At 29.4% G+C, this 27301-nt stretch overlaps 1 protein-coding gene and 1 non-coding gene across 2 annotated transcripts in view; one reads left to right on the forward strand and one right to left on the reverse strand.

Moving 5' to 3' along the window:
* The window catches only part of LOC123294595 (E3 ubiquitin-protein ligase MYCBP2), a 205373-nt gene that overhangs the window by 36495 nt on the left and 141577 nt on the right, over window positions 1-27301 (reverse strand). The window lies entirely within an intron of this gene.
* On the forward strand, window positions 17581-17652 carry Trnad-guc. The gene has a single exon. It is a non-coding gene; the product is annotated as a tRNA-Asp (tRNA).

The raw sequence follows: 27301 nt of genomic DNA on the forward strand, positions 1-27301 counted from the left end.
ACAACTTTCACTAAACGAGCATATGTACGAAAAAGAAACTTTTGTATTTCGTACTTTTATTATTTCTTATTTACTTTTTTTGCTTATTGTTTCCATTATTTAAAATTGAATTGAAACGGATGAACAGACTTTGATTTGGTTTGTTTGAAACGTAATTTGATCGAGAGTATTCTCAGCTATGTCTGCTCAACCATTTGAAGATCATCATCTTTTTTTTAGTTTTTATCGGGTACGGAACTGTAAAACATATTTACAAACATTCCCGATCAAATAAATTTTCAAACAAACAAACAAATCATAATCACAGACATACTCACAGATACTTAGATACGTTAAACTTTTAACACCCTTATTTGTTAGCCGGAGGTTAAAAATAGCCTTTTTCAAAATTGTTTGCTCACAGAAAAACTGCAACGCCTAAGCGTCAAAACAAAGCACAATTTACTTTGATTCTGAGGAAATACGTTTAGCTAACGCAGGCCTTGCGATACGAATTTTTATTTTTGAATTAGTTATTAGTCATCAAATATTGTATACTTCTTAAGGTGCACGTCAGCATAAAATATTTTCATGTTAAAAGTTGATAACTTATACAAAATAAACAAAAAATTTAAAATATCGTCATATTTAAAATATAGTATTATTTATAGTCCTTACATTAGTTTTTAATTATCTTAATGTTACGTAAAAAAAAAATAGATTACTAAATAATGTCAAAAGTTATCACTAATGACCTTTGGCAAGAAATGAAATGCATATGTAATCATTGCATGTAGGCTTTTAAAATTATTATCAAGTCAAAACTTGTGTGTTAATTTATTGATAATTATGGTATTAAATATTAATTTTTTTTATTGATAAATACTGTGTACTTCCTGTAATTGATATTCAAATTTTTATATAAATTTATTATACCATGCATATATGTAATATGCAAGGTATGCTAAGTTTTTCCCAAGTTTGTAACGCTTAAAAATATTTATGCTACGCACAAAGCTTTTGGTATAGGTGTTCATAAAATCATCTAATTAGTCCAATTCGTAAACATTTTTTCGTAAACATCACTGTATCAGTTATGTATGTGTGACATGTATGTGTGTGTAATGTGGTAGAGTAATCAACACTGTCTATGCATGTATTTGAACAATTAACTCAGTCAATTATTTGTTTTAAGTAATTTTATTATCTTTTAAACAAAATGTATAGAAAACGTTATTACGAAACATTTTTAACTTGATTCAAACTTTACTTACGGCAGCAAAGTTTGGTTGCTCAGGTACTAAAGTTCAAAAATACCAATATCAAAGGCTAGAATATTTATATAATAAAAACAAATGAATGAATCTGAAACTTAAAATAAAACTTGATGATAAATTAATTGAATTAAAAACAATCACACCCAATTGAAGATGAAAAAATTCACATCCTATTCATAATAGTTTTAAAACAGCTGATAGATGGACAAACAAACATACATACATAGATACATACATACATACATACAATACGTATACCGTTGTAATATATTTACGACTTGCGTAAGTCATTCAATCTAGTTCTATTTATCTATTTTAAAGTTGACATCATCATCTCATCCGTACAGCATAGACAATAACAAAACATTATTACTGTGATCTTATAGTTCCCGCCCATCATTAGCGTGTTTGTGTAGATTGAACTCTTTCAAAAAAATAGGTACACACATCACATAAGGGTAATGAATTATACAGTGTGTCTAAAAAATGGGACGCCATACTTTGAGAATACGAAGATGGAGATAATCTCTTTTCTTTGATTTTCACATTTGTTTCTTGTATACAATTTGTTCTGAAAATAATTCCAGAGAATGAATTCACATTTGTCAATTTGCATGACCTTTGGAGTTTATTGGATATAAATGCACTTCAGTTATTTCTACGATTGTAATAGGGTAAAAAGTTTTATTATTTGTAAGTGTTTACTGTTTATGCACTAAAAGTGGTACCTGTGCACTAAAATTTGTGTTTAAGACAATTCCTATTCAGCCAAATAGATTTGGTTATGGTATCAAAAATTGAATACGGTAGTAGCCTGACGTCGAATTTGCAATATTATACATAAAAATGTAAAACTAGGCTTTTTGATATCATGACAAAATTTGAAAGTGGAATTAAAATTGAATAAAAATCGAATAAGATATTCAAAGATTGTTGTCCATCTCCTTTTAGCAAAACAAAGTTTTATATGTATCTCTTTAGTGACATTGCACAATGACGTCACTAACCTATATCTTTTCTCTTTGTTTAATTAGGAATTTTAAACGTTCACATTTTGTGTACTTCTAAATATTTTCCAAAACCAACTTCACTTTTATGCCCGTACAGTGAGAATTCTTCACCTGAAGTGATAAAAAAAATTTAGTGAACAAGTCTATTGTATAGGCTGAATTTTCTCTCTTGAAAAACTCTTATATTTACTAACTAACAGCTACTTGGCTGCTTCGCTGGACAATTTCAACTTTAAAAGCAAAGGCTACAGGCTAGCAGTTTTTGAATTTATCTATTAAAAACAAAAAAATTTTTCCCTCTATAATGTTAGTAGATATGTTATTTCGTCAATTCCAAACTGCTTTCAATCACCCAATATTTGTTTGTCAGAGAATTTTGAAAGTAATTTTATTACATACTTTATTTTAGTCGACAAATTCTCACAAAGGGAAGATGGATATTATGACAGATACTTTTTTAATTTCCATATTCAAATGCATTTTTCTGGTATCGATCTTTGATATCTACACGACATCAATTTTTTGAACCAATCTGTGCAATAAGTGTTACGCTTGCGACACGACAACATTATTTACAATTAGGGTGTGAATTATGTAATTTCTTAATGTACTTATTGAAATTAACAAAAATAGTTTGCTGGTCATTGACCAAGTTTTAACTATAATCTCCATGAATGTCAAACTAACCCTCTATGAATATAGTGAAAATTTATCAGTCCCCAGAGCTTTTTCGACATGTTATACCCTCTTAGAGTTTCTATGTGGATAATTTTGGAATATAATTTTATTTTTTTAAAACACGAGATATCGGATACTCAATTCCCCATATAGCAAGAAACAAAGTTCTACTTCGAAATAAATCGAATCAACTGTAAACGTCATCCATAAGAAAAAATATTCGTTTGATAGATTCATAAAAATTGAAAATACATAACAACGGGAATAATCTGGCGGGAATTATTTTTAACGATAAACCTTTTAAAACGTTATTAAGGCTTTCTTAAATGTCTTAAAATAAATGACTCAGAAACAATTTTCTACATTAACAAAAAATTTAAATATACAATAACTATTATTTCCTAAAAAATTTAAAATAATTGTGTAAAACATTCATCAGTAACAAAATTAAATTTTTAGTTTAAAAACTAAAATATACCTCTCCGGCGGAGAATCGAACCCCGATCTCCCGCGTGACAGGCGGGGATACTGACCACTATACTACCGAAGACTTGATGAAATGGCTAAAATTTTATGTTCTGAATCACATTTTGTGCATATATTTTCAATGTTTCTTTATCTTTTCGTGTTTAGACAAAATTAAAAAAAAATCATTAATCATAATTAGATTCATAAATATTATTTTTACTAAATATCATTTTACTAATGAGTAGAATTGTATTTGTTAGAAATTAAACACAAAATACTTTCTTTCTACGATTAATAATGTAAATTTATATAGCACTTGAAATCGTGTGTGGGAATTGCTTTAAAAACACATCTTTTGTTTATGTTATTTTTGCATTAATTTCATTAAAAACAATAAATAACAAGTGAAAACAAACAATTGACTGAGTTAATTATTGAAATACCATGTATAGACGCCATATAATTGTGTTCAGCGATTTTGCAAACTCTGGGGTAGTAGTAATCTTAGCTCTTTTTCGTTGAATAATAGATCCTTTATTTTGAATTCTGAAAATAGAATTTTCTAAGTATATAGAATATGATCTGCACAATATATATTCACAAATATTTTAAATTGAGACGTCTATCTGCATTTCCTTTAAATGAGAAACAAGAGTAAATTCTACGTTACCTTGAAAATTTCTTATACCTGAAATTTTATTAATATAAAAATTAAGTCATAATAAAAAGTAAAATTCCTATAAATTGACAAAAGGTCATGAAGCAACATTTTATTATTAAATTGAATTCCACTATTATCATATGAATCACACTTACTGTGTACGGTCTGGTAAACATATGTTTTAAAATTAGAATACAAAAGTTCTTTTGGATGACGTACATTAAAAGCTAAAAAAAATCGTGAGCAGAAGAACTTCATGACTAAAGTCATATTTTCTCGTGATTGAATGCTTCATATTGCTTTTTAACAGAAATAAATATAGACAAAAAGCATCGTATTTCGATATAAAAAAGCAGAAAAAGAGTTGAGACGTTGACATCCCCAAATGATACATGCTTGACATTAATTTAACTTATCCTTACTAAATTTCCAACTTTTTATCGCAACTTGGGGAGATGGCGGATGTGGAAAAAGCTTTAAAAAACCGTGAAGATTTCGTAATTTAAAAAAGGGAGCAGAAGTTGCCAAAAAGCACATACTGAACATTAACTTAATTTACCCTCTAGCTCGGTTTGGAGAACTTATAGAGGTGTACAAAGCTATTAAGACAGCGAAACAGAAAGAATTTGTGGTATAAAAATGGCCGAGGGGGGTTGATAAGTTGATACTGCCAAAAAACACGTACCCTTAGGCCTTCACACTAACCCATAACCTATATACTCAATTTCCTCAACAATTATAGCTCAATTTGAAGAGACCGAAAAGATATGCGTGGTCATAAAAATGTCAAAAACAATGGGTTTTACCTTGGGAATCCTATCTAAATTACTGAAACGATCACCCGCTACATCGAACTCTACATACCGAATTTGAGCCCATTTAAATTTAAAAGAATTCAATATTCCGGCTGTGGAATGTATTTTCTTGGTTCCTTAGCCAAAAGTGCGGCATTTCCAGCCGCATTTGATATAAGAGTGGATTTTGTGGCTTGCTAAAGTGTTGCTCTATGCTACCAAGCCACAAAAATCGTACTTTCCGTAGTGAAATGCGAACGGAAAGACATTAATTTTGGCTAGAGGATCAAGAAAAAAAAAATTAGACTTTCAAAATCGCAAAAATTGTGTCCTGGGTATTTATAACACACTTCCTACCACCGTTGATCTTCGATACAGGGCATAAGTCTATATTTTCGGAGAAAATATGACTAAAAAAAAAAAAACTAAAACAATATAAACGGAGCTGGAATCTAAAACAATGTTTATTATGTAAACAATTATAAATGACTTAATATTTTTTAATGATCATATAAATTGTATTGTTTTTTTGAATCTTTCATCCGCTTACCCGCATCAAATTGTTATAAAATTCTTTCCTATATAGTTTAATAAATAATTGTTAACCAAGAGTGTCACACATTCCTATGATAACTAATGCCCAGATTACATAAACTAGTTTAATTGTAAAGGTTCAATAAGGGTTTATTATACATGTGACTATATCAAAAAAGCGGTAGCCTGTGTGTGTGTATCGAATTTCCTGTAAAGTGTTAGAAAAAACTTTATCTCATGGCAATTGAACAATTTTTTTGTTTAATTAATTTTTATTATGGTTGAACACTGATTTATAGCGACATCTTTAATTATTCAAATTCAGAAAAAAAACTTCAATTCGGGATACAGAGCACAAGGTCGATTCACAATGGGGCGATTTTTATTACTTGCATAGTCACTTAAGTAAGACGCTTGTATGGTAGAGAACAAATAATATAGTGTTAGAAACGAGTGAAATTTACAAAATTTAAAGACCCCCGAATAATTTCTCGGGTACGGAACCCTAAACTCGCACTTGAAACGTATTTAAGAACACTTTCCATTAAGTTACCTTTTTCCTTAGAGTCTTCTCCAAACTGAACCGATTTTGAGGATCATCGCCCATTTTTTAGTTGTTCCGGGTACGAAACCCTAAACTCGCACTAGAAACATAGCTAAGAACTCTCCCCCATCAAATTACCTTTCAAACGAAACACAAAAAATCCAAATCGATTCATCCGCTTAGGCGCTACGATACAACAGACAGACACACAGATACACATAGCTATCAAACTTATAACACCCTTCCTTTTGGTTCGGAGTTAAAAAACACGATTCTTGTATAGCTGTACTGTGCGGTTATCTATTACGGCCAAGATAGGATAGCCGTCAAAAGCTTAGTAATAAGTTATTTTAGCACTTTTTCCTAACGAAAAATGCCTTAAAATAGCCTTGCTCAAAGAATGATTTGAATATCCTAAATCAGAAATTTTCTACACGTAAAAGCTAATATTACTCGACGCAAACAAGATAAAAAGGAAAATTCCTAGAATTTATTTGTTATCTCGTGGTTGAATGACTGATTTTTCCAGAAATATATATAACAAGTGAAAACAAACAATTAACTGAGTTAATTGTTGAATACCATGCATAAACAGTGTTGATTACTCTATCACATTACACATACATACATGTCACACATACATAATTAGTATAGCTGATATTCCCATGTAATACATACTATACAATTTACGCCTAATTTGCGCCCTCACGGGTAAACAGTGATATTTACGAAAAAATGTTTTAAATCCAAGTTTTTTATTTTTTGATAAGGAACATTTTTTACATTTAAACTTTTGTTCTATCTCTAACGGTTTACAAGATGGGTCCTACGGGCCCAAGACCCAATTGACCTATGTTGATTATTTACGAACTCCAACTCACTTTTTACGTCCTGAATACGCTGTAAAAATTTTTTTCATAGCATCAATATTTTTAAGCGTTACAAACTTGGGACTAAACTTAGTATACCTTGCATATTACATACTAGCTGGGAACTACCCGCTTTGCTGGGCAACATCCCCACTTGCACCCCTCCCTCCACATTTCCTTGCGTTGGATAACAGTTTTGTAATGTACGCGTCATGCTCTTTTATTTGATACCCCACTTAGGTATATTTGTAAATATTCGATATTTCCTTCCCACTTTCTCGCTACACCTTTCTACCCTTCGAAGGTTAAAAAAATTTCTAAATGTAATTTAAAACATTCTGACCAAGTTTTGAACTATTAAAAGCCATAATTGAAAAATATGAATTTTTTATTCATGAACACCCCCGCAACCCCCTTTGTGGGTGGAATTTCGTAAAATCCGTTCTTAGCTGACCTCTACTTGGCAAAAGGAATATTCCTGCCAAATTTCAAGTCTCTAGGTCTTATAGTTCCAGAGATATCGTGATGAGTGACTATCTATATCTATAGAAAGTCTCCTATATATTTACTAGCTGTTTCCCGCCCGCTTTGCGTGGCGTAAAATATACCCGCTTTGCTGGGCAACATCCCCACTTGCACCTCTCCCTCCACATTTCCTTGCGTTGGATAACAGTTTTGTAATGTACACGTCATGCTCTTTTATTTGATATCCCACTTAAGTATATTTGTAAATATTCGATAATTCCTTCCCACTTTCTCGCTACACCTTTCTACCCTCCGAAGGTTAAAAAAATCTTCTAAATGTAATTTAAAACATTCTGACCAAGTTTTGAACTATTAAAAGCCATAATTGAAAAATATGAATTTTTTATTCATGAACACCCCCGCAACCCCCCTTGTGGGTGGAATTTCGTAAAATCCGTTCTTAGCTGACCTCTACTTGGCAAAAGGAATATTCCTGCCAAATTTCAAGTCTCTGGGTCTTATAGTTCCAGAGATATCGTGATGAGTGACTATCTATCTATATCTATAGAAAGTCTCCTATATATATAAGATAGATATGCATGGTATAAAAACAAAAATCTTAAAAGTGTTTATTTTGTTAATTATTTTTATCTATCTCTGTTGATGCTTGTACATCGAATATAAACGATTAAGGTGCGTCGTGCGTATATTTTTAGTGAGTATAACAAATCTCACCATCGATAATTTTCGATTAAAATAATCAATTTATTTTATAATAAATAATACACACATTCCTCTCTTTACGATGTAATAGAAAACAGATTTCTGTGTTATATATGATTCGTTAATACAGGAAATAATGTTTTTAATAGATTGTATAATAATGCTATGCTATGCGTGTTTCCGGTTAAGGGTTAAGTGTTTAACTTAAATATTTAATTTAAAATAATTTATTTATTTTTTTAATATTTTAAATATATATATTTATAAGGGCCATTCTCCATATTGTAGCATTATCTCTCCGACAAACTAAAAATATTCTTGATAAAATAAACAAAGACTAAAGATGATAAGCAATAAAAACCATTTATTTTACGAAAAAATATATTATTATAGACGTCAAATGTTAGCCGAAAGACATTATCAGGGTTTTAACAAAAAAAAAAAATGTAATGACCTACTATTTTTATTTTATTTGTCTCTCGTTCATTATCTTTTAAAATTAGGTATGTATACTGCCGTTGTACGACTTAAAAAGACCTATTCGCACCGTGCGTGAGTTTTATTGGAGGCATTTCCATGGTAACGATACACTACTTTAATTATAAAATTGTATGAATATATAATTGTATGGATTGCATTTATGACTTACATTGAAAATTTAATATTATTGTCTAACAAATTTAAATAAATAATTATGATAATTTACATTTGAAAAATAATATTTGTGCAATTTGATTTTTTATTTTCACAATTTTTTATGCATTAAGTTTAATTAATTAAGCGTTTTTCAATAATTTTAATTTGACATTCACTATAACATTTACATGTAAAGAATTGCAAATTAGTCATAATAGCCTCCTTTAACGCCAAAACGCGCTTTTTCACTGGAAGCGCTGGCATCGATTTTATTGTCCCTACCATGACTATGCACACAACGAATCTCCAAAAAAAACAAAATTTTACAATTAATAAGAAAAACAATCTTCTTCATCTATTTTTTTTTTGACAAGTAGTATAGAATTGAAAACTATCACTTATTGACAATTTGTTGCAATGCTCGACGTTGAATCGTTGTCACCCTCCCGTACACTTCTCTCAGATTCCCAGCTAGTGAGTCAATTCGGAAACATATTCAACATTACGGGGCTTAACTCATAAAGAAATCAATGTGTTAAGATAATGATTTAATCACCAATGTCCACTTACGCATGGTTAATCTACGATTGACTTAAAACCCTCTCTTTTCGGGCGTTTTGTTAAGGTTAATGTAACAAAAAAACTATTAAAACTGGCAACTGTTAAATAATTGAAAGTCAGCGGAAAAAGTTGTTGCAAATTTTTCAAAATTCGTTGTATTTGTTTTTGAAAAACTCTTTCAAATGTGGCATCAAAAAAAATGAACTTTGCTTCCCGCGAGAGATTTTATAGTCATCTTGAGCTCATAAAAATTTCATTTTTTTTTTCTTGAAACGTTTGGAAGTAATTTTAAGGTTGCCGAACTATTTCTCATCATAAAAGCTTCGTAATAATAAAATGCTTTGGAAAGAAACTTGTTGTAAAAACTTTTGCTAGTAGAATTAAATATAAGACTTTGTGACTATTTGATTTTGAGACGAAAATCCTCATAGAAAAAAATACTTCAATGAACAAAAGCAGTTAGTGGAAACAAGCCAAAACTCTATGAGTATTTATCACCTAATTGTGAGGTGTAAATCTCAAAAATTTCAAACACAATTCGTACACACATTTTTAAAAGTTTATAATATATTTATAGAAACATTGTTAATAGTTTACATGTTTTAAAAAATATATATTCGAACAAACAAAAATATTTCACACTTTTTTTCATAAAAGTCAGTAAATGAAATTTATTGTGACCGTAAATACTGCTCTTTTCTCTATTTATTAACTTTCATGGTTATCATGTGTGATAAAAAATTTATGGGTTTGGTTGTGTTTATTCGTATAAGATTAGAAGAGTTTTACGAAATATTGTACATCAACAAATTAATTTTTTATTAATTATTTTTAATAGTACACAAAATTGGTCAGTAAATCATAATCGTATAAAAAAATGCACTAGTTTTAGCTGTCAAAAGCCACCGATTTGAACTTTATTGGCCTAAGAACAAGTAAAATTTACAAAATATAAAAAACCTCCCACAAATTTTTGGGGTACGGATCCCTTAACTCGTACTTGAAATATATCTAAGAATTATTTCCATTAAATTACCTTTTCCCTTACAGTCTTTTCCAAACTGAACAAATTTTTTAGTTTTTCGGGTAAGGAATAATAAGATTGCACTTGAAACATAGCTAAGGACACTCTCCATTAAATTATCTTTCAAACGAAACCAAAAGAATCAAAATCGGTTCTTCCGTTTAGGCGCTACGATGCCACAGACAGACAGACAGACACACATACATAGCGGTGAAACTCATAACATCCTTTTTTTTAGTTCGGGGGCTAAAAACTGACCTGATCATCGATGATTTATCTATAAATATCACCTGACCAATTCATGATTGGTTTTTAATAGTTTAGGACGCAACAATGAAGGCAAAGATGAAAGTAATTTTGACTTCTCACAAATAATTTAAAAGATGGACAAGATAAACATCTTTATGAAAGTTAACATATATCCCTACCTCCCCTGGAGAGTATAATTACGCTTATCCAATTCATACTAATGATGGCCACATTGTAATTGAAATGCAAAAATATGAACAGAAATTGATCTTTGAGTTCATGTGAATAGGAATTTCATATAAACAGAATTAACGTTTTATTAAAAAACTATGAATAAGAATTTTTTTTAGCATCCTAAACTTCTGCGATACTATTTTGGTCAAATAAATATAGGACATATTATTAAATATGCTCTTGATTTTAGATCGGAAGTTTTTAGAAGTTTTATGCTTTAGCGTAAATCAATCGAATTACATTCAGGAAAACTGTTATTTAACCAAGAAAAAGTAAACTAACTTGACTAGGTTTTATAATAGATTGAATTTGTTATTTTTCATTCAATTTAGCTGTTTTAATGGTTAGATACAACTTACAAACTTTAAAAAACTTGATATTTGCAACTTAAATAATATAATCAGCACAGGTGTACAACTATTTATTTTATTAGCTCGAGTCAGATTGAAATCTTCTCTATCTTGTTTTAACTATAGCGTGCGTGGCATGGTTAGACGAACTTACAATATATCTGTATGAAATAACGGTTTGATCAATTAAGTAAGTGTTCAACAAGTGTTGTAAAGGTAACACTCTAGTAATAGTTTTTGTTATCCAAGCTGGACCAAGTTGATGTCAATTAAGTAATTCTACAAAGATGAAATAAAAAAAATTTTTTTATTTATTTTTTTGTAAATAAAGCTTTTTATAATTACAAGATTCATGAGTATAAAATTATTTTACGTACTTTCACAATTTTAAATATTATAATGTTGCCTTGGTACGCGATTTTAAAATAGATAAAATTTACAAGAAAATGGTCTCTTACAAATTAATTTCCATGAAAGTGCAAAATACTTGTAATAATTAAAAATATAAAAATATTTCTGCCAGGATAATCCCTGGCACACCTAGTCCATATTGTACTTATCGTTAAATAGCATTGATTCATATGCGAAATTTCGAAATCCTTGTTAGTGCAGTTTTACTGTCACGGATTCCAAGCTTATTACGTTTTGGATGAAACAGTTGCTCAAATTGTAATGTATTTCAAATATTTATTTAAATTTTGGAAACACTATATCGACTGCTTAAAAAATGGCAAAGTTTTAAATTTATCATTTGTGAAACTTTAAAGTTTAGTTTAGGAAAAAATGAAAAAAAAAAAACTTCTGGCGCAAGAAGATTTTTCTCATCTCAAGACAATAAATCTTTTTTTTCTGTGGATATTTAACGAGATTTTTTGCGGATGTCCAACAACAACGGTATCTTATTGGTAAAGGTATAGAATCTAAACTATAGATGCAAAATTTATACTCTATACATGGAGATATGTTCATGATCTTCACGATCGTTAACCCGCGGAGAACTTGTTTCAGCCAGCCGAGTCCCTTTTTTATTCGCGTGGTCCTTTTTTAATCGTTCGAATTAAATTTAAAATATGTAAGCGAAGACAATTTTTTACCCACGACGATCAATCTGTTAAAACGCGTGGTTCTCAGTGCCGCATGGGAATAAAGGAACTGGATTTACGAGACACTGAAGTTATTTCTATTGAAGCTTAATGGAACATAATTTAGTCAACCCCGCCCCCCCCCCTTTCCTCATCTAAAATTTTCAGAATTGATTTAGACTCAGTACATACAACTTCATATAAAATAAAAAAGCAAGAGTTTTTTCCGCAAATGCCCTGGCTCGTACATCCTTAATGACAATTTAATTACTGAAAAAAAACAAAAAAGAGTATTAAAATTGAACTTTTAATATAATAATTAATCCACTTATTACCATCAATGAAGAAAGAAGATGATTTTGAAGAATAATATGGTAGATGGATTATAAACGTCGGGTGTTTGTCTGGCCGGTCTCGGTTCTATGCATTTCGATTTCAAAACGAACAACAAGCAAGAAGCACAGTATAGATAGATAGTCTGATTAAAAACACAACAGTGAATGAACTTAAAATATCAACCATGTGGTATAGTGTGTGTAATGTTATTCGCTCGACGTTCGCCGGTATAAAATATAAACAACATAACACTTCGAATCGAGCAAGATATACACATACGATCGCTTCTGTGCTCATCATTCATATTGAATTATAATGATATGCGATAATATAAAGTCGTTTTTGATCGTAAATCCGTTTCCGCTTTCTTTTTTGTTATGTTTAATGACAGGTTTATCTTTTATTAATAGTATGTAATAAATTTCAGTTTTTTTCATCTTACAATTATTGTTTTTATAATTACTGTTTTATGATTAGATAGACAGATTCGCAGTTAATTTTATCTTTTTTTTTATTAACTGTAAAATTAGGTACCACATTTCATTATGTTAGTTTTTGGGACTTCGTTTGTATCTACATTCATAAGAATAGACCGTAAGATAAAATCGTGACTGATTTCGCAAAAATCTCATAAGCTTTCATACTTTCGATTGACAGTATACTTCTAAAACGAAGAAAATAGAGAAGATGCATTAATTTTTTTTGCCACAAATTCATATATTTCGCAACCGTTTGACGATGGCGATGAAAGAATAATTTTTCGAGTTGTTTCCAAGTAAAATTATGTTATAATATTGTAAAAACAAGTTGAGAGACAAGCTATTTATCATTTTGCATGTTATTTTATACTAAACGTTACTAAACCGATATGCTGACGTCACTGGCGTTTGAATTTACAGTTCAGAAAAACCATTTTCAATTGTAAAGTTACATTACAAATTAATAAAAATTTTTTTTGTAACTTTCGAAAAAAAATAAAATTAAGGTAGTACGAGCGCTACTGCAAGTTTTCGATTTGTGGATGAAATAATTTGTACCTTATTTTCAACATTGATGATGAAATTTGTTATAACTTCATTAATGTAGACGAAAAATAAGAATAAAATTCTTTTTCGGAATATCGAAAGCTAAATAATCAAACAAAATTTTCAATTTACGATATTTTGGAAAATACTCTAGATATCGAAAAATTTTACCAATGTTAAATATGGCTACTTTTGAAGTCATTTATTTATTTAAATAATAAGAGAACTCCCCCTCTCCTGTGAAATTTTCAGAGTTGATTTATATTTAGCCCAACTTATAAAAAACCAAGCCTTTTATCCAAAATTGCCCTGGCGCTTAAACAGTGGTAAATGACGGTACACACAAAAACAAAACAGCCATTCGAATAAATTTCACTTTCTACAAGATAGCTGCATCAAATTTTACTTTCTCTAAGAGCAAAATTTCCGATAATATATGATAAAATTATTTAATCAGTCCTTCTCACTTGCAATAATCACTATTATTAGAACTTTCATTTGCATTTATTTTAAGAGAATTGTTGATAGCCTTCAAAATTTGTTGTTTAATAATTCTATACAATTTTATCTGATTCAGTCAAAAACCACTTTAGTCAACAAATATGTAAATTCCAAAAGTATGCATTTTATGATTTTTTGAAATTTACACCATTTTACGATTAAGATAAAAAAACAATTTAGTTCATAGATTTTAAATCCTTTTGTGGGCGGTCGTACAAAACAAAATTATCTATCGAGCATAACACTTATCCAACCTCCGTATATACATAAATTGGGATCATATGGAATAATTTTTGACGACTAAAGAACTTATTTTGACGACATTGTGCTGTGTTCAGGCTAGGATAGATGCAAATTTTTAAAGAGCTGTTGACGAAATTTCCATGTGTTCAGACTAAGAGAGACCCAATGAAAATGCGGTATTTATACTATTTTCATCTCTTTCTTAGAGTCTATATTAGCGACCACTAGATGAGACACATTTCTTGGTAAAGCCGAGCTTTATTTTGAAAATACTGCCATACTTGAGGCAACTCAATAGCACCGCATTGAGGCAGTTTCAAATTCCGAATAGAAATTGTTTGTTAAACTCCGAGACGAATTATTGAATTTTGTATAGAGAAAAATTGAAAGAGTTACAATAAAAAATTTTACTTTTTTATAGAAATTTTAATAAATTCTTCTTCTTTGAACTATTGTTTCCAAAAAAAATCTTTCTCACAATTAAATACTCATTTATTTGAGAGATGAATTGCAAGTCTTCATTCATTGAATAACAAAAAAATAATACAAATTTAAACCAAATAAAATATCATTTTGTGTCTTTCCAGCTAACTATCTCTTCTTTACATTTCAACAGGAAGTTTATTTCAAATACATTTTATATATTTTTTAAAATGCGTACCAAATTCTTAAATTAATATTATTAACTCTCTAATAGAAAATTATTGTTATCATCCCGAAATTTTAAAAGTTAAACCAGTTATCATTACGGTTTGAGGTGATTATAGTTCGAAAATAATATTGAAATATATGGATTTAATGGAATAACAAATCGGGTAAAATTTCTACAGAATACTGTGTCCAAAAAATAAGGTGACATTTGAATTTAAACTGCGCGCGTTTGTTTTGCGTTATGAATTCCTTCCGCCCGACCAAACAGTAAACAAGAAATATTATTTGAACGTTATGCGTCATTTGCCTAACGCTATCCGCCTAAAAAGGTCGGAATTGTGGAAAGACAATTCATGGTTTTTACACCATGATAATGCACCATCCCATACTGCACTCATAATTCGTGATCATTTCGTCAAAAACTCCACCCATATCGTTCCGCAACCACCGTATTCAACTGATCTGGCGCCGTGCGACTTCTGGCTGTTCAACAAGCTCAAAAAACCGCTCCGGGTACACCGTTTTGATACGATAGAGGATATTCAAGCAGCAGCAAAGACGGAACTGAAGGCAGTCCCGGAAAGTGACTACAACCAGTGTTTCGAAGATTGGAATTACTTTGAAGGCGATGTAATTGATTTAGAAGAATAAATAAAGAATTTTCAAAATAATTGAATATAGACTGTAAGTAAAGGTGAATGAAAATTATGAGAGTGGGCAAGAAATAGTTTTAAAAACTATTGGTTTTGGTGCCATCCAGATCAGGGTCCCGATTCGATCTAGGGACTGGCCTACTACAAAACTTGATCGAATCAGAAATTTATTGATTCTGACCTCCAAAGACCATATCATCACGGCTGGTTATTTGTAGTTTCTTTGCTGCTTTGCTAGTTTTTTATACTTTAAGTAAAAAGAATTGAATATATACACATTTAATACATGTTAAAAAGAGATAAGAGTATATTTGTATACAAATGTATGGATACATTATAATAATAAAGCTACCAGACATGTAATGTCTATTTAAAATATTTCCAAGTTTTGTTGTCATTTTTTTATATTGTTATTGGGAGTCTACCACAAATACTATGACGATTCTGACTGAATGCCTGCTATATCTAATCGTGTGCTTTTTTACGGATTATTTCATTCGTAACGTTATTTTATGATGTTGCGAACTACTTGTGTGATAATGTCATAAACACCTTAGAGTTGTAAAAAAGATTCTAGATAATCTTTTAAAATCGTTTTTATTTAAATTCTATTTTTATGTCTAACATTAGTTTTAGTGAAATAACTATTCATCTTTGTTACAATCTTGCTAACGACAAAGAAATTTTATAAATCCGCATAAATCGTTCAAATAGTCCGTCCGTCTATTTAAATCTATGATTTGTTGATGATACCTTTGCTTTTGAATTATGAAGAATTGGCAAAAAAGCAAACAATAAAAAATGTTAACTTTTTACCATTAAATTTCTATGGTGGAAGTGCAAAGAAATGATACATTAATTGCAAGAAACAAATTCAATCTTTTGGAATTTTTTATCAGATATCTACAAAATTGCGAAAGGAGTTGATATTTTTCACGAAAATAGAGGGACATGCAAGAATACAGAATGGGAAGATGCTGCTCTTGGGTCCATGGTAAAACAATATAAACATTTAAAGACCAAATTTTTAAGTTTGGTTTTCGAAGATTTTAATGGTGATACTGCCTTGTTATTCAACAGTGCTTTCACGGAAAATAACAAAACCCAAATTTTTGGGGTTATTGGGGGTCTGGTATGAGTACTTAAGACTTTGTATTGAGATAATTGGAAAATAAACTTTTGGAGTTTACTCCTTAAGAATCGATTTTCATATAAGGCGCCTGGTATGAAAAAAATGAGGGATAAAATCTAGTGATCGAATGGCCTTGTTACGTTTTTGGTGCGCAGCCTACGCACCTTTCACTATTTGGTAACGCGTGCATATAACTTGTATAATTGTATTCTGTCGACAAAGCATCTATTGTTTTTTGAAACTGACAACAACCTGACGAACACAGCACATTATACAACACTCCAACTCCAGCCGTGCGTCGGAACTGACACACATTTAAAAAACAAATTGTGATTCATGTTTGATAAGGCCGATTCGTTCCATGACTAAAATATATGAAAATTTTCCTCCATAATTCTTCCTTAATTTCAATTTTTGATTTTATACATAATTTTTAGTTTACCACTGCTTATTTTAAAGCCTATACGCGGTAAGTCCAAAAACGGAAACACCACATTTCTAAACCAGTTTGAACGAATTTGAAACATTAAATAACCTCAATCTTAAAATTAATGAGTAAAAGTGGCATTTAAACAAAAAGAATATCTCCCTTTCCGAAGACATTTGGTATTTTAGTGTTTTTTTTTCTTATTCTTGAATAAATATGACAAGCACTAGGTATAATGTATTGTTATAAAAGTTTACGATTGTGAACATGACTTCTTGTGTAAAGGGCAAACGGAAGTTATTGTTATAGCATAATATTTTTATGAGCTAAATAAAAAAAAGTAGGTCAAATTATTTTATATTCAAAATTACGATAATTTCAAATGAACTTGAGAGAAAATTATATGTTTGTCCTACTAAGTCTTATTATGTTAACTTATTGAAAAAACTGAATAATATCAGTATTGAAAACAAGTCTTCGGTAGTATAGTGGTCAGTATCCCCGCCTGTCACGCGGGAGACCGGGGTTCGATTCCCCGCCGGAGAGTTTAATTTTTTTCTTATAAATTCAATAAACAACAGTATATCTTGTCGCATCATACTCCCCTCTCTAAATTGGTTAAGTATTTAATTACGCAACTAAATAAATACATGGAATTGAATTAATTTTAAGTGAAGTGAAGTGAAAAGTCATGACTTTATGACCCCGTATATAATAATTTTAAACATACCAATGAGCCATTTTATCATTAAATTAAACGGTAGAATAAAAGCGAATGACAAACTTGGAGTTATTTATTTTCAACTAAAAATAAATTATCTATTCATTTTAACATCTTGACTTTTAGAATTATTTGAATATAAATTAGATTTTATAGTATCATGTTTGAAAAATTTTTAGTTTTGTGTGTAATTAAGTTATGAAAATTGAAAGCTGTTCTTTTTTTATTTAAAAGTTTTTGAAATATGTATTTTGGAGCAACAATTTATTATTCTAGGTTTCACCCCTGACGTTGCACAGGTATTAATTATACCATATGTATATGAAATATACATAGTATATTAAGTATAGTCCCAAGTTTGTATAACGCTTAAAAATATTGATGCTACGAAAAAAAATTTGGTATAGATGTTCATAGAATCATCTAATTAGTCCATTTCCGGTTGTCTGTCCGTCTGTATGTCAACACGATAACTCAAAAACGAAAAGACATATTAAGATGAAATTTTTATGCCGTACTCAAGACGTAAAAAGAGAAGTCGAGTTCGTAAATGAACAATATAGGTCAATTGGGTCGTTGGTCTTGTAAACCAATAGAGATAGAACAAAAGTTTAAATGCAAAAAGTGTTCCTTAAAAAAAAATAAACAACTTTTGTTTGAAACATTTTTTTGTAAACATCACTGTTTACCCACGAGAGCGCTAATTAGGTGCAAATTTGATAGTATGTATTAATATGGGAATATCAGTTAGTGTGTGTGGCTATTTAAAAGTGGATATCTTTTTTTATTTACATGACGTCAAAAAACAAACGATTGCGTCCTCCAAACTGTCTTTACATGGCATTTCAACAATTAACTCAGTCAATTGTTTGTTTTCACAAATAAGAATTTCAATACTTTAAAGATAATAGTGAAACTTTTCTGCGTTTCTTCTATTGCTTAAGTTAAACTTGCATTTATTTAAATTTTAATGGTAATTTTCTCGAAGGAATGAGATATTTTCTCTTGATATAATGGTAGTAATTCGCAGAAAATTAAAATGTTGGTGGTTTTACTAAAAATGTTAAAAAATTTATGTTTACGTCATTTTTGAAAAGAACATAGATAGATTCACATATTAATCTTACCATTTTAAGTATCTGTCTTATCTTAAACATTGAAAAACTTCGTAGTGCACACAATTTATGTAGACATGTTAAAAAACACAAGTAATAATATATACACTTATATGGGATCTTGTATCAATCTATATGTACATAAAATACAAGGTGTTCTTCTTATTGTGCCTCAAAATAGCCCCAAAATTTAATAAGTTACAAAATGGCATAATAAACAAAACAAAAATTAAAAGCTAATTGATTGCCTTGTTTTCGAATACTCTGTTAAGTTTCCCGTAGCCTCATAAAAATTTGGAATAGGGAGTGACTCACTATTTTACACGACGTTTTGTTGTATAACTTTTGAGCGGGCAAAAGTTTTAGTAAACGGGGATAAATGGATTTTTTTTTTTAATTTCCTGTATGGATATCAATTGAATATATTTAAAAATTTTATTGAAAGATCAATGTATGTAAGTACAGGCTTGAACGCAATACTTTTTTCTTACCGTGTGCACGGTAAGAAATACATGGCGTTTATTACAATGCTGGTATGGTATATTGTCGTTGAGATACATACCTATGGCATTATTTACAATACAGTATTGTAAATAAAGCCATAGCTATGTATCTTACGGCAATATTATATTACTGCCCTAATACCATATCAGCATTGTAATAGACGCCATGCATTTCTTACCGTAAATAATCTATGAAACCTTCAAAAAACCGTTTAAATCACAATTTATTCCTTATGAGATTTCAAAATTTTCTTTTTGATCTAAGGAAATAATTGAACACTTGGTATTATTTCGAAATGAGTGTATGGTAAATATATTAAGTTTTTGATATGCATCGCATTTTAACTCGATGAAGTATTCTCTTGATTTATTTAAATGGTCATGTAAATATAAATACTAATACACCAATAGTTTGCATATTGTCCAAGATCATTATAAATAATTAGCCATTGAATTTCTAAAAGGGAAATATTATTGGCATGATAATATCAAATTACCAATAAAAAAAACCTTCAAATGTAACAAGTTTTTCATGTTTTAATGCGTTTTTTGTGATATAAGTGACTGACTGATCGTGAAAATATTTTGTTTGTATCAAGTTTAAATCTAACACGAAGTTTAACAACCGTCCGTTGTTAGAGGATCCGATTTTTGTTTTTTGAAGGTTTTATAGTTTGAATTTGCTTTAAAAAATTTGGCAGCGCTAATAACAAGTAACAGGCTTAGAACAGAGCTGGAAAGAATATAAGAGTATTATAAATCCTGCGATCAGATAATTCAAAATAATAATGACAACTTTGTAATCGAAATACGTATTCATTATACAAAAAAAATTGATCTAGACATCGAGGAGAATTTTTAATTTTATCTCTTAACTAGCTGGGAACTACCCGCTTTGCTGGGCAACATCCCCACTTGCACCCCTCCCTCCACATTTCCTTGCGTTGGATAACAGTTTTGTAATGTACACGTCATGCTCTTTTATTTGATACCCCACTTAGGTATATTTGTAAATATTCGATATTTCCTTCCCACTTTCTCGCTACACCTTTCTACCCTCCGAAGGTTAAAAAAATTTCTAAATGTAATTTAAAACATTCTGACCAATTTTTGAACAATTAAAAGCCATAATTGAAAAATATGAATTTTTTATTCATGAACACCCCCCGCAACCCCCCTTGTGGGTGGAATTTCGTAAAATCCGTTCTTAGCTGACCTCTACTTGGCAAAAGGAATATTCCTGTCAAATTTCAAGTCTCTAGGTCTTATAGTTCCAGAGATATCGTGATGAGTGACTATCTATATCTATAGAAAGTCTCCTATATATTTATAGATAAATGTAAAATTAGTTCTTAATGAATTATTTTTAAATTTTTTTAAATTCATAAAGACGAATTAAAAAGTAAAACTCTTAATTTACATCATTTAAACAAAAGCAATTAGTAAATTTTAATGTGGGCAGTCAATTAATAGGATAGTGCAGTTAGTAATTTAATAATATAAAGTTTATAATAAACGAATTTAACAAGAATAAAAATAGTCTAAGCTCTCATAGCAGTAACAAATATGGTATAAAACACTTGAAAATATGTAGGTGTAAATGAAAGCCGATAGATAGTTAAATTTTTGTGTTAATTTCTAGTTTTACAAGCTTATTATTTAATTTGCTACCGTAGTCTAAAATTTTTACCCCTGGTAAACTAATTCTGTAACTTCATAATTAATTTTTTTGAATTTAGATTTCATAATTAATTCATAAAACCATTCATCAATGTATGTTTTTATAAATTATAACAAAAAATTTCATTATTCGACCTAACAGTTTTTACTATCATTTTCAACACTTTTTGATGTATAAATAGTTACTATCCTGGGAGCTTGGACTAAAAGTACATAATAATAAGTGTACTATATGCATATGTGTGTTAGTACCTTTAAATTACGCTTGTTAAATAATATTTTTTGCGTGGTTTTGTTTGTTAATAAATTTTATAAATTACTTAATTGGTTTTCAAAATATATCTATATATATATAGGAGACTTTCTATAGATCTATATAGATAGTCACTCATCACGATATCTCTGGAACTATAAGACCTAGAGACTTGACATTTGGCAGGAATATTCCTTTTGCCAAGTAGAGGTCAGCTAAGAACGGATTTTACGAAATTCCACCCACAAGGGGGGTTGCGGGGGTGTTCATGAATAAAAAATTCATATTTTTCAATTATGGCTTTTAATAGTTCAAAACTTGGTCAGAATGTTTTAAATTACATTTAGAAATTTTTTTAACCTTCGGAGGGTAGAAAGTTGTAGCGAGAAAGTGAGAAGGAAATATCGAATATTTACAAATATACCTAAGTGGGGTATCAAATAAAAGAGCATGACGTGTACATTACAAAACTGTTATCCAACGCAAGGAAATGTGGAGGGAGGGGTGCAAGTGGGGATGTTGCCCAGCAAAGCGGGTATATTTTACGCCACGCAAAGCGGGCGGGTAACAGCTAGTAATGAAATATAATACTTAACACAAAGTATTATTATATCTGTTTATAGCCAATAAATAAATTGACCAGTTATGCTTCTTATATTAATAGTCAAGGATTTATTTATTACTTCCATATACAGATTATAACATTGTTAAATTATTAGTCCCGTATTCTGTGCGGGTCAATTATGCTTAGCCCATAAATGGTTAGTACCATTTAATGTTCTTAAAAAGGACTCTCCTACATTATAAAATGGTACCAAATAATTAGCTCTTTGTAACACCCCGTTACAGCGAAATTGGGCTAAGAAACGCATGTAAGTTTTATTCAGGTAGGGCAATGTATTTTTTATCATTAAAACTACGCCTAAAATATTGAAAATTATGGATGTACTACGATCTGTTAACCTACCATGACAACACCGAAATTTTCCAAAGCCCAAAGTCCAAAAAGGAGCCAAATTCGTATAAAATTTTATATTGTGGTTTCTGTTATCTTTCAAAAGTAATTAATTAACAAGAACGAACCGAATTTTAAGTCCGAAATAATCAAACTTCTTAAAAAAAAAAAAAAAAATTGGTTTGGGGGGTGGGGTCAAAACTCCCATGATACTGATTGTTAAAAAAAATGTTATAGTTACAAGTCTATTGATGACCACTTTCAAATTATTAACCAATCAATAATAAATAATGTAACTTGTAATAAATTCCTATGGGATCGATCCTTTTTATTAAAAACTAATTTATAATAAAACAGTGAATTTTACTTTCAAATTTGAATATAAAATTAATATTTGAACCAAGGTTGGCTTTATCAGGTAAAAGTGATACTTTATATATTTTCAATATTTGATTGATAATAATTGTGTTTCAAATTACATATTGATATTTTTATTTTTCAATAAATAAAAATATTGTATTCTTATTACATAACAATCATTAAAAAAATAAATATTATAATTTTTTCTATATAAAAAAAATCATAATTTCAGAGTAAATGTATAAAATTACAATGTAAATAGAGTGTTGTTATACTAAATATGTACATGGTGATTCATGTAAAACATATTGTTGATATACAGAATGTTCGATTTACATCTAGGCATATAAATATCACGAGTATGACAGAGTACATGCGTTAAGCAATGCATCTAAGTAAGAGGTACTATAGGTATTATATGAAATTGCAAAAGTTACTTATATCGTGGCTTATCTGTTGTAGTTCATCTATTCAACTAAGAAACTCCCACTCTCCAAGCGTCTTACAACTATCTCAACACATATCGAAGCTTCAACACATGTATATAATATCTCTTACTTACATACATTGCTTAACGCATGTATTCTGTCATACTCGTGATATTTATGTGCCTAGATGTAAATCGAACATTCTGTACAATACAATGGGTTAAAAAAACGACAGAAGTCGTAAATTCGCTGGTATATATATATCCTCTTGGATCATAAGTGTCAAAGAAAATTGTAATCTTCTATTTTTTCTCTTTCATTTGATGTATGTTTTATAACTGTATGGTTTTTCGTTCTCTGGGTATGAGCATATTTGTAAGCGGGTATCGCACAACTTTAATTAAATTTACATATCTTATACAGAGTGGTCCAAGTTATAACAGCAGAACTTCATCAAATAGTAGAGAACGAATTAATGACAATTTATCAATAAAACAGCCGGGAAAGCGTACTTTTTTAGATACAGGGTTAGACAATAAAAACTATTGCATGAGATTATTGTACTTGCTATAAATTCAATAGCGATAGGGGTTTTTTTCCGAAACAGGATGATGTAACACTCTGCTAGTTTTCGTAATTTATCACAATTAAGCCTTAAATCATGAACTTGGACTAACCTATTTATTGTCGTATTTTTGTCTCAATTCTTTTTTATGATCTCTGCATTTTAATCTAATTTCTTATAAAATTTATTAATCAGGATTCAATAAAAATTGAATGAATCCCAGCATTGTTCGGGGATTCGGTAAATCAAGAGGCGTGATTTTGATATCCTTTAAGTAGAATAACAAATTTTATATAAGTTTGAGAATAACAAATTGAAAGTTCCATCAAATGCTATCATATATTTCAACCAATAAATATTCTACAGTAGTCACTGTGTATATATAATAACGATAATAATTGTTCAAGAACAAGATTTTTTAAATTTTATTACAAAAATCTATTGAATATAGTCACGTAAACACGTTTTAATTATACACGTTTTTATATTAATTGTTGCTGTTAATTGTAGCATGAAATTGAAAATGTCGTAAAGGCATTTGTGAAATTGTTTTCTTAAGAATTGATTTAAAACATTTTTTAATATTTTATTAGATTAATTTTAGTACACCTAAATTGATATTTTACATCGCTTAATCATTTTTCCCTTATTATATCAGCATGAAGTAAATAAAATCGAGTCTCGCTAATCTGAAATGTCCAGTTATTAAAACATTTAACATAACACGTCCTTTTCTAATGCTGTGTGTACAGTCTTTAAATACATACATTCCAATGCTGTTTTTGAAATGCTTAATTTTAGCACTTTTTCCATTAAATCCCAGTAATGAGAACAAATTCAGTAATTGGAACTCCTTTGGTTTTTAATGAGTCACGATTATTGAAACTCTAATGTAGTATAAGCGTTGATATTATTTAGTAGTAAAAACACTATTAATAAAAGTATGCAATTTTCAAATGATAGATAAGGACTGCTTAGTGGAAAATTTGCCATACATTCTCATTTTTGGGAAAATTTCGCTAAAGTTCACTTTTGAAAATTATACTTCTCTCGAAGTAAATTTGAGTGAAGTATTTTCCTGATTCCATTACAACTTCTATTTATTGTTTTTATGCAAAAACCGCAATAGAATTAAAAATTGAAAAATAAAGTTAAAGAATATTAAAAATTGTTTGAATGAGTTTCAAAAATAGTATCATGAAATAAGAAAGAATCATATTAAAATTCTACATTTCGCGTTTAAAATAGATTCAAGCTACATGCATTTTTATGAATAAGAGACATTTCTACACAACACACAAAACTCATGTATCAAAATAACCATAAACGCGATAATATATTACTAAAAGTATAAAATTTTATATTAAAAAAAACTTACTAAATCTGTCACAAGGTTTGTGTGAATCATTTTCTATTCATAATAATAAATTTTAAATAATATTTTGAAATTTCCATATATTTAATTTAATTTATTTAACATAAATAATTAATCATGGAAATAAAATATTTTGTCTATAAAATTTAATAAATGTCACACATTTCGGGATATCAGTTTTGATAGCTTCGATAGATTGCAATAATTTTAATTATTTTAACTATTCATTAAATTTAATCTGCCAGATAAATTCAATAGATACAACAAGTATTGCAGTAGGTATGCCCAAATAAGAGTAGAGAAATTGGCTTGAAAACAAAGGCGATCAAAATTGAGTTTTCCAAACTTTTAAAGTATACTTCATTTAATATTAAAAATAAGTGACCAATTATGGCATTGAGCGTTAGGTAAACGATTCATATCGAAAATGGAATGTTTCAAACGATCATTTGACGTTTGAAACAAGCAAAAGTATTTACAGCATTCCAATTTACACACTTGCAAACATAGGAAACAGAAATTGGATCATATTTTAGTTTCTTTTTTACAAGCCATTCTCAAATAGGAACTTTTAAGCTTGCCTATGGAATCAATGTTGAACCAGAATTGCTAATCCACCCATGCCCAAGCCTCAACCAAATTTAATGAATCAATGCTGGGTTGGAAGTTCGTGCCCAAATAGTGTCCAAGGTTAATAAATCAACCATTAGGTTGCCAGGCCATGGTTAAGATTATTGAATCAAGGCTTTGTTTGCCAGCCATTGCTATTGTCAGATACGATAGTAATATCTCAATTTTTACCATTGAAAATTATGCCGTTGGGCTCTAAAATTACTAAATTGAACTATACAAAATTGTACCTTTTACAAAATTCAAACATAATCTCAAATTAGTTTATAAAAGATTACTACTTTAACTATTCTTGAGTTATTTTACCGAGGCCAACCTACTTGATTCGAATTTATATTTTTGCTAAATATAAGTTATTTTAAAACAGATTTAAAAGATCGAGCCATTTAAATTAAACTGTGTGCTTTAAAAACGTACTTTTTACTTTTTCAAAGTTGGCCTCGGTAAAATAACTCAAGTATAGTACACAGTCCTATCACAGAAGGAGAGATTCGATGTTGTGTAATTTGGAATATGAGTATATCACTTTTTGATTTAATCCCGGATTACTTCGATGTTTCTATCGTAATTTTTCCCCGTGAAGGAATTACACCTTACTTTGCGCCAATACGAGGAAATGTACCCTTTTTGTACAAAAAGATTGTCGAAAATTTCAACAGTTCTGTACAGAGAAATTTCTAGTCGAATTACACGATTAAAATAAAATTGCAAGCACTTGAATTATAACAAAGCAGCTTTCAAATGAACTATTTTGCATTATCATAAGTCCTTCAAAGACTTGTTCTCAATCATAAAAAGATTACATTTGATATTAGACGTATAAACAAGGTCTATGAACTGTAATAAAGCCATTTCAACCTACGATTTCTGTTTTTAAATGATACATATTTTTAAATTTAATATAATAATTGCGTATTTAAAGAATTACTTATATTATTTTATATTCATCACTCAAGTCATTGGTCATAAGGTGACTTTATTGTAATGATTCGAATAATTCGTACACATATTTTATTATCATGTGCGGTAATGAATAACAGCTGACAAATAAAAATATAATTATAAATGTTTTGTTTTTATAAATAAATAATTAAAGATAAATAATAATATAGTTTTTTACCACATGAAATATACATTACATAGAATTTAGTGTGATTCATATTGTAGCAAAAAAAAAAAAATATATATATATATATTTATCAACGTATAAAAAATGGTCTGGTTTTATAAATAATCTAACGTTCTTAATAAAAACAATTGAAAACTAACAATTGATGGAGTTAATTGTTGAAATACCATGTATAGGCAGTGTTGATTAAGCACTCGTTTGTTTTTTCCGTCATGTATGTGTAGAAAGATAGCCACTCTTAGATACTCCCATACAATACATACTGTATATTTGGGCCCTCGCGGGTAAACACTGAACATTTTCGAAAGTATTTTTTAGAAAGTTTTTTTTTTTTTTCGTTTTTGAGAATCCTTCACAAGACCATTAGTTGAAACTACCTGCAAATTTTCAACTCTTTATTTTATCGTTTTTGAGAAAATGGACACTTTATTTGCCCTAACGGATAAACAGTGAAGTTTACGAAAAAATGATTCAAACAAAA

Source organism: Chrysoperla carnea, chromosome 3, assembly GCF_905475395.1.
Source record: "Chrysoperla carnea chromosome 3, inChrCarn1.1, whole genome shotgun sequence".
Classification (NCBI taxonomy): domain Eukaryota; kingdom Metazoa; phylum Arthropoda; class Insecta; order Neuroptera; family Chrysopidae; genus Chrysoperla; species Chrysoperla carnea.